We start from the raw sequence: 19,138 nt of genomic DNA, 5'->3' as shown, positions 1-19,138 counted from the left end.
CAGGCTCAGGCCCACGCATTTGCTGTTCCCTCTGCCTAGAACACCCTTCCCTGTGATATTTGCACATCACCCTCTCAGGTCTGTGCTCAGATGACTCCTCAGATCACCTTCTTCCAATTGCCGCCAGCCTTCTAACACACGGAGATCTTGCTCATTGCCTTTCCTCACTCACGAATAGAGGCGCCGTGAGTGCAGGAACCTTGGCTGGGTGTGTGTTGCTTTCCCTCCGCCACCTGGCATGGTGTCTGGTACATGGTAGGAGTTCAATAAATATTAAATGAATGACTCAAAGCGCATTTACAAAATAGACCTTTCTATTTTTTTCCTGTCTTTGTCAATTGATTTATAATCCCCAGAGATAAAAATATGATTGGTGTCTTCTAATGCCTCCCGTGGCTCCCCCCTCTCTCCGTCAGTGCTGAACGTCTGCTGCGTGCCGGGCACTGCTCAAAGGGCTGGGAATGCTGCTCTGTATCGGCTACAGCAAATGACAGAAACACCAAAAGCAATGGCTCAAACCAAGTATGGGTTTTATTTTTCTCATATAATGAGAAGTCTAGACGCAGGTAGCCCTGTGCACACACAGTGACTCCCAGGGGCCGCCAGGGACCCTGTCTGCTGCTACCTTCTCCTTAGGGTCCCAGGCTCGCTGCTCCCACTCCAGCGGTGCCTGCATTCCAGGCGGGAAGGGAAAATGCGTGTTCCAGAAGATTCCTCACCCTCTGATCTGCTTTCCTGAAAATTCCACCCAACATTCCTGCTTGGATCTTCTTACCCATCTCCTGGCCCCCTGGCAGCACGGGAGCCAAGCAGCGGGGCAGTTTTGTGATTAGTTTGTTTTCTTTAGCGGGAAGGAGAACGCAGTTCAGTGCGCCCCTCAGTGAGCCACTGGCAATAGCCGCTGCCGTGAGCTAAGAACCTGCTCTCTGGAAGCTGTCACAGGAGTGCAGGCACCCTCCACGCACACAGACAGACCCCCCTGCAGAAGACCCCCCTGCAGAAGCACCACGGAGCCACGGAGCTGTGCGAGGCAGCGCAAGGAGGGGAGCGGTGAGAGTCACTCTTCCACGTCGGCCTGGGAGTCGGAGGCCGCCTGTGAGGAAGTGGCTCCGCCGCTGGGTTCTGGATGAGGAAACAGGCCACCTTGCCAAGGGCAACAGCGAGTTTACGGATCCTTAGTTGTTTATCATTCAATCCGGGACAAGAACGCAGTGTAAGCGCGTCTGCCTGGCTCTATAATATCCAGCTTCAAAAGGTGGAATAAGTCACCCTTATTTTTCCTAAGCATTCTCTCAGAGCTGTGATGGGGCCTTTCACCTTCTAATGCTTATCTATCTATCTATCTATCTATCTATCTATCTATCTATCTATCATCTATCTATCTATCTATCTTTTCTCTCCTCTCCCTCACACACAGCAAAAGTTGACGTTGTTCCTTAGCAATAATGAGATGATCATGGGATGGAAGGGTGGGAGGGCGTTTTGAGTTTTTCCAAAGCCTGGAAAAGCCTAAAGCCAGAGAAAATAGTCCAGGGAAGTAACCAGATGAAGGCATTTTATAACAGAGGGAGAAGTTCTAGGGAGTTCTGTTCAGCCCTAAGCCAGTCTGGTGAGCGTAGGTTTCATTGAAGATGCGCAGTGAGCACTCGATGCTTGGGCTTCAGGAGGCTGAGGCACTGGGCCAAACTGTCTGTGGCCACGTTCTAGGTCACACAGGCCTCAGCGTGGCTCTCAGGGGCTCGTGGGTTGTAACCAGGTGTTATGGGGAAATGTGACTGTTACATCGAGAAGGTTTGCTGGCCACGTCAAGGGTTCAGATGCCACTCGGTTTCCTTTCTCTGGAGCACGTGCCGAGAACTTGCTGCCAGCTCCTCCCACTGCTTTGATGCCATAGTTCGTTTCCCTGGATCTGAGATGTGCCACAGACAGGAACACCTTTGTGCAAGTTGGCAACTGTGGCTCCTCGAAATCCTGGTTAGACCCAAATCAGCAGGTGAGGTCAAGTCCACTTTCTCGAGAGTCCAGAGGGAGGAGGGTGGGAAGATGTCAGAGAACGCCGTGGATGTCATGTGTCCATCACGTACTGCCTCGTGTCACATTTACCTGTGATTTATGCTTCACATAGAAATGTTTAAGACAACGTCCATCGCATATCACTGTCAGGTTGCAGTGTTGTCAGACTGTTTTCCCCTCTCACTTGAAAGATGCAGTGCTTCAGCCCTGGCCAGTGTGGCTCAGTGGGTTGGGCATCATCCCATGCACCAAGAAGTGGCCTGTTTGATTCCCCGTCAGGGCACATGAGGGCTCAGTACCCTGTGGGAGCATGTAGGAGGCAGCCCATATTTTCTCTCTCATCAATGTTTTTATCTCCCTCTCCCTTCCACTTCCTCCAAAATCAATAAAGACATAATGCATAGTTTGCATTATTGTTACAATGAGCATGTAAAATCAGTTTTAAAAGGAATACAAATTGACTTTCAGTGAGGGGACAATGCATGAGAAGAAAGAACACTGGTGTAGGAACTGAAAAACCTGGGTTCAAATGTATTGACTATTTAGTACACGTGTGACCTAACCCGCTCTAAGCTTCAATGTCTTTCACCTGTAAACCCAGAGAGAGGGGCGAGTGGGTCTCTACAGCCGGGCCTTTTTCAACAAAGACGAAGATTTGAAATTGTAGGCGGTGGAACATCACCAGGTGCCTGACCGGTGGGGTCAGACCAAACCTGGGTTCAGCAACCTCGGTACTTGGGTTCTGGCCAGGAGAGAATGCAGAGCAAAGACCCAAACTGTAAGAGAACATTTACTTTGTACATCACAGAGCTAGAAGCAGTAATTCCTAGAAGAAATGGGCTTAGGAAACAAGTTATGGAGGCAAAGGAAGGGCCTTTGGAATTTGGAAGTGAGGAAGCAAATGGGAATGTGCCTGGGGCTGGGGTGGGGAGAGAGGCAGAGGGGGAGGGGAAAGGGAAAGGCACTGGCCTGCTCCCAGGAGGAAGAGCACAGTGGGTCCTCCTTCCTGAGGGTTTTAAGGCGGAGATCTTAGGGGAGGTCCCAGGGAAAGATCTTTATAGAATACTCAGCAGCTTTCCATGTGTGACCATTCAGGGTTGTAGTCGGCACTGGTTGATTGGCCTGCATCAGGGCAGGGGTCATACGTCCTGAGGTCAGGTCAGCCGTGGCTGGTTTTGTTGCTTATTTGGGCCTGGAGCTGAAATACAACTGAGGCCTAGATGCTATCTCTAGGGAGGAGAGGTCAGGGGGTGCAAACCGCATGGCTAGCACATGCTGGGGAGGAAAAGTCATCCTGGGCGAGGTCCCACCCTACAGTTAATTGTCCATTGCTAGGCCCCTGGGCTTTCCCGCCTGGTGACCTTCTGTACCTGCCCCATCGTCCTTGCTCTGCTCATTTCTGTCTAACTGCCTGCCCCCAAATGACAGTGTTAGTCATAGCGAGAATGTGCTAGAGGAATCTGTGAGAAAGCAAGGTCAGGAGATGGGACAGGTAGAGGAGGTGGTCAAAGTGAGGCCCTGACGACATTCACGCTCCCCAAACAACCATCAGCGCGGGCTCACCACTCCTGTGACCAGATCCCTTCTAGAAGCTAGCTACCCTCTTTCTATACGATGGGAAAGAAAATGCATCAGGTAGCATGACCAAGAGAAGATGCCAGTACAGTATTACACACTGCAGGTACTCAATTAGAATGGTTATATTCCAATGTTTGCGCCTGTCACCCACATTAGAAAGGAAAGCAGGGCTAGAACCTGAAAATGCCCATTGTGCCCATTGCTGCTTTAGGTGCTCAGAGTCTATGTTAGCAGACTTCCCTCCCGTGGGAAAACAAAACAGGGATAGCTAGCTTGACTTTGTCTCTGTATCTCTTCCCACTTGACACAGATATCCTGTTGTGATAACCTTTGACACCTTATTACATGGCTGTGGTAAATAACAACTGCCCCATTTCTAATGTCATTCCTGGTTAAACAGTGCCATTAATTACTGCACATAAAAGCTGAAGTTTCTGTGAATAGAAGGAAATGTTATTTGGATTCCTTTGCTTTGTTTGCTAAATTTATTGGAGGACTTGGACAGCTTACATGGTTGAGAGAGAATCACTGAGTTGTTGGTCTGTCACTGAGAAAGGCCCTCCAGGGACAACACGAACCAGCCAGTGTAGGGGCATGCAGACATGTTGAGAGGATTAGAGAGCTCCATTCGAAATCTGAGCACAAAAGGAAATTAAGAAATTAATGAAATTAAATCAACTTCCAAACACAAGCTACCTTAATTGCTTAGAAAATGCAGTTTGAATTACCTTCTTTACTGTATAAAGTGACATTCTTTGTTTGAGAACTTGCAAAGGAATGAGTTAAAAATCATTATGTAGGCCACTTTGAAAGTCTTGGAAATTGTTTACCATAAATTTCTGTATTGATCAGGACATCGAGTTAGAGCTTTTGTCATCTTTCATCTTTGATAGTGTCATTCTTTGTCAGTATTTCTTAAATAAGGAAAAAACCTGGGATTATATAATTCAAATTTTACTGCAAATTAGTTTAATTTTTTTTCTATTATCGACTCATTTTTTTTTTCTTAACTTACGCTTTAATTTCAGAAATTACTTATTTTTATTACAGGCTAATTTTTAATTTACCTCTAACCTTTTGAAACTTAGATTTTAGTAAAATAGAAATAAAGCGTTGTAATTGGCTCAGTGGTCGGCAAACTCATTAGTCAACAGAGCCAAATATCAACAGTACAATGATTGAAATTTCTTTTGAGAGCCAAATTTTTTAAACTTAAACTATATAGGTAGGTACATTGTTATTAACTTAATTAGGGTACTCCTAAGGCTTAGGAAGAGCCACACTCAAGGGGCTGAAGAGCCGCATGTGGCTCGCGAGCCGCAGTTTGCCAACTACTGGGCTAGATGATCAAATCCTACGCTTTTAGATGGAAGAGACCTTCCTGTCCCATGTTTTCCATGAGGAAGCTGTTCACTACAGGATCATCAGCACTGGTGACATTTTATAAGTACGGCGCGCTAACCGATTGCGCCACTGGAGCTCCACTGGTGACATTTTAAAGGAGAACGATTTTTTTCTAGTTGATTTACTTTGTATTATAAATCCGTTATTTTCAAAAATAGCGTTAACTTCTGCCGATCAGGTCTTACTATAAATACGAGGAACAATAAGACTTTGGAAAAAACAAAAGGGATGACTGGATATTTTTCGGTGGAGCACGGGTCTCTGGGGGGCATGTAGTTCTATAGTAATACGCATCTTTGTCTCTCACTCAGCTATTCACAAGTCTTGAAATAAAAATTAACTTGAAAACTGTTTTACTATACATTTCTGTATTGACCACAATAGTTCAGAAGTTGCTGAGAAAACTAGAGTAATGTAAGTAAGTTTGTCTACAGATATTCAGAGAAAGTCTGTCCTGTGGATGGTCAATGAATTTCCCTCTCCCACGTGGAAGAAGACAGTTTTTGTCCATTGTAAATTTATTTCAGCCCTCCCATCTATCTCTGTCTCTCTTCTTTGAATTCTCCTTTGAATGAGTTGTAACATTTCACTAGTAATAAGTTAAATAAGATATTCAATAGGTACTCATCATTATATAAGAACCACGATTTTACCTTTTGGGGAAAATTATCCTTTAACCTGAGAAATTATGCAAATGACCTTTGCATGAGAGAAAACCATCCACCCCTCTCCCAGGCTTATAGATGGAAACAAAATGCTCAGAGAAGCTCGGGTATATGTGTAATAAATTGCTGAGTGGATCTGAATACACGTCTATTCAGTTCCTAAATGTATGTTCTTTCTATTGCAATGCACTCTCTTCTCATGGAATGCCCTCTCAAACATGAGACATACATTTTTATTCTTTCAAAAATTTCTGTTAGTTTCATGTTCCAGTTAATGCTGATGTTTCAGAATATTTATTTGTTATAAAAAATAGATACTCTCATGATCTTGAGATTCATGGTAGTGAAATTTGATTTACATAGTCTTTGAACTCAGGCTTGTCTTTCTAACTGCTAGGTTTCTCTGTTCCTCTCTGGCTGGGATATTTTTATTGGCTTTGCATCAAATGCCATATTTCTTAAAGCCATGTTGGTATCAATGAAGGTCTGCAACAAGCTACTCCCTTTTATTTATTTTTTAAATATATTTTATTGATTTTTTACAGAGAGGAAGGGAGAGAGATAGTTAGAAACATCGATGAGAGAGAAACATCGATCAGCTGCCTCCTGCACATCTCCCACTGGGGATGTGCCCGCAACCCAGGCACACGCCCTTGACCGGAATCGAACCTGGGGCCCTTCAGTCCACAGGCCGACGCTCTATCCACTGAGCCAAACCGGTTTCCGCAAGCTACTCCCTTTTAGTACTTGTTCTGACCCTCTGGTGATGTCCAGGAGAAAGCCTCAGTGAGGGGGCAGTGTGTCTTGACCATCTCTCTCAGACTTGCTACTCCCCTCTTTATGGCAAAGAGAGCTTCAGCCCTGGCTGGTTTGGCTCGGTGGATAGACTGTCAGCCTGCCGACTGAAGGGTCCCGGGGTTCGAGTATGGTCAAGGGCGCATGCCTGAGTTGCAGGATTCTCTCTCATCATTGATGTTTCTCTCTCTCCCTCTCCCTTCCTCTCTGAAATCAATAAAATATATTCTTAAAAGAGAGAGAGAGAGAGAGCTTCAGAGCCTCCCAGAAGGGTCAGTGTACATTATTTGTTTTTATTGTGCTTATTTATGGCTATCTTTTATTTATGGGACATATTCTGTTTTGCATTTACATTAGTAACATAAAACATCTTTTAAAATAATTTTTTAAAAAAATAGGTTGAAATAAAAAAGAAGCAAATAACTCAGGTAATAGTTATAAGCTAGGAAATTATGCCTTTATGATGACTCCAATTTGGGAAGGAGGAGTGTCTTTGGAGGTGAAGATCCAGTCAGCCATGCAATAGTTAAGTGGCCCTGGGTCACAGGAACCTGCCTGTCAAACTGAAGCTACTGTAGTCAGCACCACATAATGACATGTGGTCAACGAGGAACCACATATACGACAGTGGTCCCATAAGATAGTAATGCAGCTGAAAAATTCCTACCACCCAGTGACATAGCAGTCACAGCGCGAGGCATTGCTCACGTGTCTGTGGTGATGCTGGTGTAAACAGCTTTCTGCTCTACCAGCCGTGCAACAGGAGTGCCCATACGATCAGAGTAGTGGGCTACCCCATTTAGGCTTCTGGAAGTGGACCCTAAGCTGTTCACACAGAACAAAATTGTCTAACGATGCAGACCGTATCCCATCATTAAGCACGGCGTGACCGTGCCATCTACTTCACAGAGCCAGTGTGACAAGGAAATGAGATGGTGCAGATGACTATACTAGATAGGCTTCCCGAGGTCATGGAGTGTAACTGATCTGTCTTCTCATTCCTTAGCTTCTAATGCAGTCCTTAGCACATTGGGCTTAATAAGAGCTCATTTTCTTTATTTCCTTCTGTGTTGCTCCTTAGTACGGTCACATGAACATTCCTATGGTGTTATAAAGCAGAGAGTATTGTATAAGAACACATGAAACATACACAAACATGTATAATCTTGTATTTTTCCCTGTGATTATCAAAGCTATATACATTGACTGCATACACTATACATATGAAAGTTATAAATACATAATGAAGCAAGAAAAGAATTCCTGAAATACCCCTATATACACATCACACCTCAAAATCAACCACTCTTAATTTGACAAACTTCTATTTTTTTCTATAATAAAAAAAAAATCTTTACACAACTGAGATGCTATCATTGCCAGTTTTGTAATCTGTAATTTTCACTTAACAGTAGATCATAGGCTTTGTTTTAAAAAGATGTTTTTTTAAATGGATTTTAGAGAGAGAGGAAAGGAGAGAAAGAGAGAGGGAAATATCAATGTGAGAGAGAAGAGAAACATAGATTGGCTGCCTCCTGCAGGCCCCCTACTGGGAATTGAGCCCACAACCGGGGCATGTGCCCTCACCAGGAATCGAACTTGCAACCTCTTGGTGCACAGGAGGACACTCAACCAACTGAGCCACACCGGCCAGGGCAGATCATAGGCTATTTGAGTTGACGTTTGACACTCTTCCATTCAACATGATTTTTAATGTTAGACCCACACTGAGGCCTTTCTTTTCCATCCATCGGGGGATCTACCATCAGAATGTCAACCTGTGAACTCTTTGGTAAAAGGTGGGACCACACAGACTATTTGGGGTTGGGGATCATGGCTGTTTTGGGGAGATGCTAGGGGAAAAGAGGGAGATAAAGGGAGGTGGGAAGAGAAAGAGCTTCGTGGTCACAAGTTGGATTGTGGAGTCCTGAATAGGGAAGATGGTTGCCTTGGCTAAACTTGGAACCCACCCATAATCTTGGGCTCCCTCTGCTGGCCTCTCAAACACATCCACTGGGTGATGAACAGGAGCCATGACTAAGCAGGAGCCCAGTCCATTGAAATCACCTGTGATGGAGAGAAAAGAGAAACAGCCAGCTTAATGAAATTTTTTAACATCAAAGATTACATCAACATTGATGGATTGACTGATTGTGCTTATTCAGTTGAAACAGGTTAGAATCTGAGGCCCCCACCCCTTCCCTGTCCCTTTCTCTTATTCTCTGCCTCCGGGAACACAATTAGAAAGGGCTCAGCTTTCCTTTGCAAGATTCTTAGTCTCCTGCTAGGCCTCTGGTGATCTTGTTGGTTGTTTCTCTTAACTGCATTTTGCTGTTGCTTTTCTCTCCTTTTCTAGCGTCTTTGCCACGCCTCACCCCCTTGCCGGTGCCACTTGTGAATAAAAAAGTAACAGCAAAACCCTGCCTTTGCCTTGTAAAGCAGAGCTCCATTAGCTCCTGTAATTATGCAGCCTCTTATTTCTCCATTTGTGCTTAATTCAAAGCTGTAAAAAGCTTTTCAAAATAGGTGTATGCTTGACTTGACAGTTGTGATAAAACAATGCCTCCAATAAGGAGAAAACAAGACACATTTGTAATTTCCTTCTCCATCATTTATACTGACTTAGCTCCCCCCACCAGGAGATAAGAATTTCTTTGGGAACAATTTTCTTTTAATCGCGCCATCTGAAGCAGCACACATTTCTCTTGCCGTCATTAGAGCTCCTAGCCTACAAAACAGGGACTGAAGATTGAGTTAGGATCTAGAGAGAGGCCGCCTGCATCACATAAATAAACAATGAGGCCTGGGCCATTTCAGTACAGAACTTACATAAGCAGGCCAGATGGTCAGCTGCCGTGCCACACATGCATAATCTGGCTAAAAAATGACAGTGTAGGGTCAGAAGCACTAATGTACTCCCAGTGCCACTCATTTACTTCTTTTACACCAAGCACCAAAGCTGTGGGTCAGGCAAATTATTGCGGGCGGTAATGCAGACAGATGACACAATAAGGGGATTGTTGAACGATGAGAGGACAAATACTAAATTAACTTAAGGATTGAGTCAATCTAATAAAAGTTATTTGCCACTCATCCTTCTCACTGAGTTGCTAGTGACAAAAGATATAATAGTAATAAAGTAAAATCAGTTAATGTGTATTTAAACACACATAAAAAGGTAGGTTATTATCTTAATGGTTCGTGTAACAAAAGTTTAGAGCTTCAGGTATAGCTGGTTCTAGAAGCTGTTAAACAAACGAACAGAATTCAGCGGGGCTTTATTCTACAATTCCTGGATCGCACAGCATCCCATCCAGCAGTAAGAACGCGCTCCCAGGACGTGTCTACAGTGAAGAGGGTGGAAAAGGGAAGTTTCTGGGCCAGGGTGGGTTGTTTCAGGCAGGGGCTGGGCAGGCTGATGACCTCACCAGTGCTCACCAGGTAAATCCAGCTTGACTGGCTGAAGGTGACATTTCCGGGAGGAGCTAAAACTGCAGTTGGGTTAGCTAGTAAGTCATGGGCTTAGCACCCGTGACTCCGTTTTGGGGCCGTTGTCTTTTCTTCAACAATACTCAGGTAGGGTTGGCAGGTCTCTTTCGTCCTTGCTGGCTTCATGTACAGCACGCTGTCTCTGCCGGTGCTCACGGATGCTCTGTCTACGCATGAACACATTCAAGCCCAGTGAAAGAGAGTCTTTGCCCTAATCATCCCAGCAAAAGATCAGGGATTACATCTCTTTGGCTACGTTCAGACATGTGCACGTTCTGAACCAATCATTGTGTCTAGAATGGAAGGTGTTGACTGAATCATGTGCAATTCTGTGTGTGTGTGTGAGGGGGGGCGGTGGGTGTGAGGGGAGATGAGGGAGTTTGTGGATAGCGCTACCAAAACAGCTAGACTAAGACTAAAATCTACATGCTATTCGCAGCAGATGGTGGGATGGAGGCCAAATAGGTAAGAGATGCTTAATCCTTCAATGAATGCAATGTAGAAAAGAGCAGTCCCTAGAACCTTCAAATGAATTCACTTACCATATGAGATGGACCCCACTAAACACTGAACAATGTCCTCAAGTCTGAAGCTAAATTTATTAGGAGGCTGAACTAGCACGTGTTCTTTGTAAGTAAACACAATCTTACAGGTACCTTTCAATGCTATCAAATCTCAAGTTTCCCATTTTCTCAAATGACAGAAGAAAGTCTTATTGTATCATATCCTTCAGCGTGTTGTATTAAACAAAATGCGTGGCAGCCAATCTGACAACACCACACTGAAAGGGTCAAGTGAACGTAAAAGTAATGGTTAACTGACAGGTTCCAGGCTGCTTACAACTTTAGAAACATCTCTTTCTTTTAAGCTGCACTTGGGCCATTTACTGTGTTACTCTGGTGGTGCCACCATCCTTCTGGAATTTCTCACTAGTCAACAGACTATGTACTAAAAGGAATTATTGTTACACTTCAATATAGAAACAGGACACACACTCACACACGCAAATTCGTACATATAAAACCGCTGAAATGTGAATGAGATAGATGATATCAATGTCAATTTCCTGGCTATGATTTTATTCTATAGTTTTTCAAGATGTGACCATTATGATGGTTGGGTGACACAGGATCCCTCTATAATTTTTTATAATTGCATATACATCTAAATAATCTCAAATTTTATTGTAAAATAGCATAAGACAAACAAACAAAAACTTAGTTCTAGGGTTGGCCTTATGCTGATAACAATGTCCTGTGACAGTTTGATGGAGGCAAATATTTGAAATGTTTTTCCAAATAATGGTTGAATGTGCTCTCATCTTCACACAGACTCGGAAACTGGACTGAAGTTGTTGAAGTGCTTGCTGGGCTGGATGAAAAGCACTCAGCACTTGGCTGTGGGAAGAGTTCTGAAACAAGGTCTAAGTAAGTATTCATTCAACACATACTTATTTTTTAAAAGTTGAGGTTGCCCTAGCCGGTTTGGCTCAGTGGTTGAGCATCGACCTATGAACCAGGAGGTCACGGTTCAATTCCCATTCAGGGCATATGGCTGGGTTGAGGGCTCCATCCCCAGTAGAGGTCATGCAGGAGGCAGCTGATCAATGATTCTCTCTCATCATTGATGTTTCTATCTCTCTCTCCCTCTCTCTTCCTCTCTGAAATCAATAAAAATATATTTTTTAAAAAGTCGAGGTAAAGTTTACATAACATAAAATTAATTATTTTGCAACATAACATTAACCATTTAAAGTAAACAATTCAGCAGCATTTAGTACATTCAGAATGTTGCACAACCACCATCTCTATCCAGGTGCAACAGTTCTCATCACCCAAAAATAAAACCCCATACCCATTAAGCAGCTTCCTGACAGGTACTTTCCACGTGGGTCCTACATTTTGCTTAATGTGCAAAATTTATTCTGCTTCAGCTGAGAATGCCTAGTATCTTAGCAAAGCTCAGCTGAAGGATAGCTGGAGGTGGTGTGTGTGAAGTACAATATGAGACACTGGTAAATGCTAAGAAGGACACTATGATGTCAGCACAGGCCAACGGCGGTCTACCGGGATGTATGGAGAATGTGGGTTTCTGGGAACACTGAAGTAAAGGAGGCTGAACTGAGGCCAAGAGAACAGAGTAAGATTTGGGCTCTCTCTCTCTCTCTCTTTGCATTTTTAAATAAATTTTATTTTTCAATTGCAGTTGACATACATTATTACATTAATTTCAGGTGTATAACCCAGTGATTAGACATTACATCATTTACTAAGTGATCTTTCCAAAAAATCTCACACCCGTCTCACACCATACATAGTTATTAGAATACTAGTGTCCTGGTGCATGGATTCGTGCACATTGAAAGGAAATTAATTAAAAGAAATATTTTACTATCGCTGTTCACCCTTTCTCTATAATAGAAGTGTCAACCAAATTCATGATCGACAATGACAGATTGAAACACACGCATGCAATTGGCGCCAGCAAGAGCTTTATATGTATCATGCATGTGCTAGTCAACTTAGCCTTTTATAGATATAGAATAAACTTGCTTAATTGGACCTGCTTTCTGATTTAGCTAAACTTTTTCCAGCCCAGTGAAGCACCCCAACTTCTCTTTCATGTAACTGTCAGCAACACAGCAGTAAATATCAACATGAAGCAGATTATTATTGTAGATCATGCGGGGAGAACAAAGGGTAAAATATTTAACTGCAGCAGTGTTTGACTATATTCTGCGCAGTGAGAATACCTGAAGTCATTTTCAAAGTCCACCATTTCTTACTTCTTTTCAGTCTGGTCAAGTATCTAAACTTTCTAAATCTCCATTTTCTGGCTAATGAAAAGAAAATAGGATTCTACCGAGTCTCCTATCTACCTACTCCAGGACTTCTGTGAGGATCAAATGAGAGAAGGCACAGAAAAATGCTTCACAAACATTTGGTTAAAGTGTAAAATGTTTGCACATGGCTATAAAGCAAGTCGTGTTCCTGGGCTGAAGAAACTCCAAGGAGGCTAGTCGCTAGGGAGAAGAAGCTGGGCGTTGCTACATGACGTCAATACCTGGCACCCACAGTGACTGTTTCTCGGCTGGGCTGGGCTGTGGGCCGCATTTTGCACCATGGGGTCTCAGCAGCATTGGCTGCGATTTGGTAAGTGTTGCTCTGGGGTGGTGGCAGGCCCTGTGTCCCACTTGGAGGAAGCCGAGTGTTGGTTTGTTGGTGCCAGGTCTGTGGTGCCGTTTATTTTTAAATAGCCAGTGTGCATCATGGCAGCTCCTGAATTGAGCATCTGCCCCCTGGTGGTCAGTGTGTGTCATAGCTACCGGTAGGACCGATGGACACTTAGCCTTTTATATATATAGATTATTGTCTATATCCCCTATGCTGTACTTCACATCCCCATGACTAATCTGTAACAACCAATTTGTATTTCTTTTTTTTTTAATATGTTATTGATTTTTTTTACAGAGAGGAAGGGAGAGGGATAGAGAGTTAGAAACATTGATGAGAGAGAAACATTGTCAGCTGCCTCCTGCACACCTCCTAATGGGGATGTGCCTGCAACCAAGGTACATGCCCTTGACCGGAATCAAACCTGGGACTTTTCAGTCCATAGGCCAACACTCTATCCACTGAGCCAAACTGGTTAGGGCAATTTGTACTTCTTAATCCCTTCACCTTTTTCACTCATCTCCCTAACCCCCCTCACGACTGGCAACCATCAAAACATTCTCTGTATCTATGAGTCTGTTTCTGTTCTGCTTGTTTTTAGATTCAATTGTTGAATATATATATATATATACACTAGTGGCCTGGTGCATGAAATTCGTGCACATTGAAAGGGAATTAATTAGAGGAAATATTTTAATATTGCTATTTGCCCTTTCTCTATAATAAAAGTGTGAGATATAAAAGGAAATGAGTACAATGTATATGAAAATAATACATAATTTTATTAATAAATAAACAGTAATAAAATGAAATAACAACAAACTCATGATGTAAAAGCAACAGTGATGCAAACAATGACTGATAAAGTAAACTTATTCTAATATCTCCCTGTATACCACATTAAGAGTAAAAACACTTTCAGAGTGCTTGACTAATTTCCCTTGGGATAAAGTATTTACAACTTTAACTTTAACATCACACGCTCTTCGAACTCGAGAGAAAGCAACATATAATTGACCATGTGCGAAAACGGGTTCAGGTAGGAATATTCCTACTCTGTCTAGAGTTTGTCCTTGTGATTTATTAATAGTCATCGCAAATGCTGGCATCACGGGAAACTGTCGTCGAATCAATTTAAATGGGAGGCCAGTGTCAGATGGGGACAAATAAATTCTTGGAATCAGAACAACCTCACCCTCTGCAGATCTTGTTAATACTTCAGCTTCTATAATGTTAGGTAGTAATCTTTTGATAATAAATCTGGTACCATTACAAAGACCCCATTTACTATTGAGATTTCTCAATAGCATGATGATTGCACCCACTTTCAATTTTAATTTATGACATGGCATTCCCGAAGGAGTCATACTATTCAGAAATTCGATGGGAAAATTTTCCTTTTCAGCATCATCTGTGGAGTCAATGGAATCATCACTCAAATATGTGTGAAAATCTCCATCGAGTATATCCAAAATTTCCTCATTTAATTTTTGAACATGCTCATTTTTTGGACAAAGAATTGCACGTTTAGATATATTTTTAATATTATCTATAGATATACTATTTCCAAAGGTGGCTTCAATAATAGATCCGTTACAAATCATTTCACGGGGGATTCAATAATATCCGTTCCTAAATGAAAACTGCTATCAAGTTTGCCATCCCCAAGTCTTACTAACCATTCACTATAAGCAGAATCCTCTGCTCTCATATTTGTTGTAAGAGACAACTTTCTGAAACATCCCCAAACATTGCAGTACTTTAAACTCGTTTGTACTATGGCCGATCGCATAGCATGCGATACAATACTGAGACATTGTCGAAAATCCCCTCCGAGAAGGAGAACTTTCCCACCAAATGCAACATCCAAATTCATAATTTCTCTTAGTAATCTGTCTATGGCATTTATAGCATGACTGGATGCCATGGTGCATTCATCAATAATAAGAAGTTGGGCCTTTTTAATGATTTTAGCAACTTCACTCTTTATATCGAGTCTAGAAATTGAAGTTTCATTTAATGGAATCAGTAATTTATATTGGGAATGAAAGGTTCTTCCACCAAGAAGTAAATTTGCAGCAATTCCTGTAGATGCTGTGGGTAAAACAGTACCACCACGACCTCTAATATAATGTGTTAAAACTTTATACAGATATGTTTTTCCACTACCACCTGGACCATCCAAGAAAAAGCATTTGGGGTGTACAGTTTGATCTTCCATGGCTGAAGTTATAGTCTGAAAGGCTGCCAACTGTTCATCATTCAGAGAATTTATCAAAACCTCTGCCCTTTGTTGCTCGTGCAATTGATCACATGTATTTGCATTAGTTAATAAAGGATAGTCCGGAAGTTTGAAATGTGAACATTTCATTCCATGCAATGTGAATACCTCTTGAACTTCGTTAAGGGCGTGTGTTTCACAGTTTACACAGGCACCTTCTCTTCGGTGTAATTTCCAACAGAAATCTTCAATAAAATGAGATTTATTCTCTTCCCATAATTTGTCTGCAGCAGAAGGATATCCAAACACACATATATATGCAAAAAGTTGCCGTAGTTGTTTGGGCATATTAAGGATGATTGCATCGTCAATCGTATCTTTCCAAATAGTGTCATCAAGTAATAATCCCCGGTGTTTAGCAGCTTCACGAAATGTATCATAAGTTACACCTCCTACAGTTTGCAGATCCTCAAAACTTACCGCACCTTTTACATGCAGAAGCAAAAGTCTAAGGTAATATCATTCTGGTTCTCTAAAGCTCACAGTGAACAGTCTACCTAATACTTTATTCCCCCCCTTTCGGCGTTTTGTCCACAAAGAATTAGTAAACACATAATGCTGTGGGATCTCCCAATAATAATAATTACGTGCCTCAGAGTCTTCTCTATTCAATAAGAACCAAGCCATCAAAGTTGAGTTATGCCTTTTAGCCCTATCTAAAACTTCAGCAAAATCATCTGCATGAAAATATAAATTCTGATCATTTGGCAAATGAATAGCTAATCTTGTGATTGCATGAGATTGGTCATGCATTCGCATTCCAAAAAGTCTCCAAACAGGCTCAGGAGCGCTCACATACCTGGAGTCAATGAAGTCCTGTACTTCGTCATGATTGATAATATTTTTCTCAGAAATTTGAATATTTGCACAGTCGTGCCCTTTATAGATGTATTTAAATAGATACTTGACACTTCTAATTGATGCACAGACTTCAACATTTATATGACAGTTATACTTGAGGCACAAATATAGGTTATAAGGGACAATCCAAGTATTATCCACAATTTTATTTCCAATAGAAATGGTGCTACCAGGTCTTCGTTTGTATTTGGGATATCCATCAATATTTCCAATGGTCGCATTTTGAAATTCTTTTGGATATCCCTTTGAACATTTTCCATTTTCCATACATGGACTACTTGGATTTTGCATTCCACATGGTCCATGTACCATATTTGTTTTTACAATTTGAAAAAGTCGAGGACACTGGTTCTCATCTGGAATTTCTGCCTTAACTATACGGTCAATGTCATCTTCTGAACGTAATTTGGACTCATTATCTAATATTAATAATATGTGAGCATGAGGCAGTCCGCGTTTCTGAAATTCAATGACATGAATCTTAGCTATTACTTTGCCAAATAAATTGAATTTACATATATCATTTAAAAGAGCGTTCAGCTTAATATTAAAAACTCTGGCTACCAAGTCAGGTCTGTTTTCAACTTTTTGCCAGCGTTGTAAATTGTTTGTAATATCTGCCCATTTGGGGTTACATGTCATGGTTATAAATAAATCGGGCTTACCATACTTTATTACGATTGCCATAGCATCCTGATATTGCTGCTGCATATTTCTGGGACTACCCTCAAAAGATGACGGAAGTATTATCATTTTACCAATCGGCACATTGTCATTTTCAGATCTAGATTTGAGATAATCCATCAAGCCACTATATTTTTCAACTCTCAACTTAGATTGGTTTGTTTTGATGAAGTTTATCCGATTGGCCTCCATTTTTGAATACGAATCCACAATAAACTGTTGAGTTAATTTTCCTGCATTTAAAATAGGATTGAACGTGTCCCTCACAGACAGATGAAATCCATAATACTGCATTTGGGTGACTCGTGTCCTTATATTTTGTCTAATATTATTGTCGACTACACTGTTGTCTCTGAGTCTTAATGCAATATCTGTTCCCCAGCCTTTTTCACCATGTGGGAAAAGAATAGGATATGTCATTGCATCTAATGTAGGAAACAGGATATTGATTTGTTTCATTTTAGTGGCACTTGGATTATTAGGATCTGGTTTACAATGAATGAGCAAGTCCCTTTCAAAAGGAGGTTCTCCATCTTCGTTTCTGAATATGACAGCAACCTCAGTTACACGGGGAGAATTATATCTACCTGGGTCACTGTTACGATTGTATTTAATTGCCATTGTTACTTCTGTGGGAGCAATACCTTTTGCTGCTGCTTCAGATTGGGCTTCCTTTTCTACCTCATGTAGCATCTTGTATGATTTTTGTTAATTCATTGATTTTGTGCATGAGGTTGTTGATGTTGATCATGAGTCTTTCTGAGCAGCCCTGGTTTTCTGGCATTGCTGGTCTTTTACTTGTAGCTTCAGCTGTATCCAAAATATAGAGTTGAGCAAACTTCCGAGAAACACCATCTGAAGGGTGTAAAGTTCCGGTACGGTGATAAACTTGTCCGTGTATTCTAAAACAGTATGGCCCATATCCTGATGGCGATGCAATATTAGCACCCATGGAAGCAAAAGCAAAAGAACTATTTATGGATCGAATATTTTCCATGAAATTTTTACTGTCAGAATCTTCGTTTGTCATTAATCTTTTTAAATATGCCGGGTATTCTGGAAAATGTATATCACTTGGACAGACTTTCCCTTTGCTACAACATCGAGTAAATTTCCCATCGGATGGTTTTTCATCGGAGAAATTTAGGGATAGGCAAAATTCACATCGAACTGTCATTCCACCACAACTATGTTCGAGGATTGCATCCTCATGCACTCCATTTTTGCTGAGAAGGCAGTTCCTACCGGTATTGGTAATACTTGTTGATGACTGTTCTCTAGATATATTTTGTCGTCGCCACCGCCTTCTTTCCCTTTCAAAGGCACGTTGGTCTTTAGACATTTTCTGTCGATGACACCTCAGTCTTTCGGCTTCAGAGCGACGTTTTTCCAGTAGATGTTCTTCAGACACATTCTGTTGCAGACGCCACCTTCTTTCAAGATCAGACGCACGTTGCTCTGCAGACATTTTCTGTCGATAACGCCGGCACTTTTCGGCTACAGAGCTACCTTGTATCAACCGTTTATCTTTGGACATTGTCCTACCTGTCTACGGACACCGTCTGAGATGCAGGAGAATGAGAGTCTTGCTGGTCAGGCCACTGAGAGCTGTGTGACTAACGGCTGATTCTGGCTGAGTCTGTGGGGGTGGGACTTCCTCTTCCCTGCTGTCACTTTCCTCAGCTGTGATGAGGAAGCTGGGGTGACAGGTCACACCGTCCCCGGAAGCCTGGGTCAAACACTGGAGGGCCGGTTGGGGGCATGACTGGTGGTGAATTGCAGCCAGCCTGGATCTCCCCCAGGAGGGCCAGTTGGGGGCATGACTTCTGGCCACCACTGTGGTTGCCGCACCAGCCCCGATTCCTGGCGGGAGAGCCTGTTGGGGGATGTCAGCAGGCAGACACTGCAGCCGCCCCGCCAGCCCCGGTCTGCCGCGGGAATGCGGGTCCCTGGCAACCTGCCAGCCCCAGTCTGCCAGCAGGAGCGGTTTGGGGGCGGACGCCGCAGCCACCCCGCCAGCCCGGGTCTGCCCGCGGGAATGCGGGTCCCGGGCAACTCGCCAGCCCCGGTCTGCCAGCGGGTTGGGGGCGTGAGTGCGAGCGATCACCCCCCCCACCCTCTCCCCGCTCTCGAGGGTTGGGGGCGTGACTGCGGGCGGACGCGCAGCTGCCCCGCAGCCCGGGTCTGCCCACGGG

At 42.7% G+C, this 19,138-nt stretch overlaps 1 protein-coding gene across 2 annotated transcripts in view; it reads left to right on the top strand.

Moving 5' to 3' along the window:
• Window positions 1–11,337: 11,337 nt before the first annotated feature.
• SLC25A26 (solute carrier family 25 member 26) overlaps window positions 11,338–19,138 on the top strand; it is a 214,697-nt gene continuing 206,896 nt past the window's right edge. Inside the window, exon 1 of one of the 2 annotated variants that reach the window (XM_023754039.1) lies at window positions 11,338–11,371. The gene's annotated coding sequence lies outside the window, so the exon portion shown is untranslated. The remainder of the gene's footprint in view (window positions 11,372–19,138) is intronic. The other variant, XM_023754038.1, reaches the window with a different exon arrangement.

Source organism: Myotis lucifugus, unplaced genomic scaffold (genome assembly GCF_000147115.1).
Source record: "Myotis lucifugus unplaced genomic scaffold, Myoluc2.0 scaffold_55, whole genome shotgun sequence".
NCBI lineage: Eukaryota > Metazoa > Chordata > Mammalia > Chiroptera > Vespertilionidae > Myotis > Myotis lucifugus.
This window is presented reverse-complemented; position numbering and strand designations above follow the sequence as displayed.